Raw genomic sequence first — 1,771 nt, forward strand, 5'->3', positions numbered from 1 at the left:
ATGTTTTATAAGTCACTCAATGCAGAAAGATGTTGGTACATACACCAGGGAGCCTACAATGTCTACCTTGTTAGATAAATAATCGGATGGGAAAAATTACTAGGCCAGAAGCCAGACTAGATTTTTTTTTATTAATTAAATTATTTCCAAAATAAGAAACGATCTTTATTTTTCTATAGCTGGTGTTTTATAAAACTGAGCCTGGTATTTCCTATGTTATAATTTGTCGTTGCGTTCCTGATGAAAGAATTAGCATTAAATTATAAAAGTATAATTAATAGTAACAATAAAGGAAGCATACAGTATCTATCAAACTTAAAATTAGTATGATAACACTCCCTGTCTAATGAAAGGTAGCAACTATTTTATAAATGTTGATAACTTAAGGAAATAGTCTACCATGAAGTATAAAATCCACGTGTAATCTACATTTGTTTGACCTGGTTTAAAATATCATAGCCTTACTTCAATTTGATTAACTATTTTAGTCAACATTAAAAATTCAGAAGGCTTTTACAGGGGACTGATTTGAACAACTCAGCTCTCTTTAAGAAATTGTGTTAAGTAGTTCAAATTAATGTGTTTTTAATTCTTTCAAAAAAATGTCTTGGAAAACATATGAAATGATTCCAAAGTGTCACATTTACTTACAGCTCCTTAAAGTGTTCAGCGTCTATTTTTCTGAGTAGTGATGGTATTCATTCTTAAATGGAAAATAGTTTTGAAAAGTAAAAGTTGACACAATGGGTCACTTCTTACTCTCTGTTGTAGGTTGAATGGTGTCAAGTCTTGGCCTTCAACACCTGCACATGTGACCTTATTTGGGGTCAATCTGGGGGTACTCAAGTGAAGACAAATCTATACTGGACGAGGGAGAGTCCTGATTCAGTAGGAATGGTGTCCTTTCAAGAAGAGGAATGAGGTACAGGGATTAGGTCACATGTCGGTAGAGGCAGAGAGTGGTTCTGCATCTACCAGCCAAGGAGGACCCAGGGTCGGTAGCCAGCACCAGACGCTGGGAACAGGAAAGGACAGATGCTCCTCCAGCGACATCAAGCCAGCATGGCGCTGCAGACTTCTAGCCTCTGAACTGTGTGACAGGACACTTCTATTGCTTGAAGCTACCAAGTCCGTGATAAGTTGTCATAGCAGCTCTTGGACTCTAACACACTCTCACACACTAGCATATCTACTCTGTTTATTCTATTCTAATAGACATCAGGAGATGCCCACCAAGTCATTCCAGGAGACACTGCAACATCAGATCAACAGTTCACGGAGTCATATTTGGACTTAGGGATTGTTACACACTGGGCAGCATTTTAAAAATAATCTAGTCCAAGTGTCTGGCCTAAAGTAGGACCATTTTTAGCCCTCTGGTGTCTGNAAAACACTTTTGTGTACTATAAGAAAGTCTGCATATAGGCCAAGGTGAAGGACAACCTTATATTTTCACTCCCTTAAAAGATAAGGAATGCTCTCAATCGTAAAAGAAAGAGCTGGGCACGTGGTATTTGTTATTCTCTCGGCCATTAACTACATAAGCGGACTTTAATGTCACACCATGTAAACCTCTATAGGGATTCAGACTAGCAAATTATCTCAAGCCTCAAGTAAATAGTACTCTGTGACAAAAATTAAATCATTGGTGAATTTTTCCTTATATGTGTACATTAACCTCTTATAAAATTATCTTTGGGAGATAGTAAGATGTTTTATAAGTCACTCAATGCAGAAAGATGTTGGTACATACACCAGGGAGCCTACAATG

Source organism: Galeopterus variegatus, unplaced genomic scaffold, assembly GCF_000696425.1.
Source record: "Galeopterus variegatus unplaced genomic scaffold, G_variegatus-3.0.2 Scaffold8328, whole genome shotgun sequence".
NCBI lineage: Eukaryota > Metazoa > Chordata > Mammalia > Dermoptera > Cynocephalidae > Galeopterus > Galeopterus variegatus.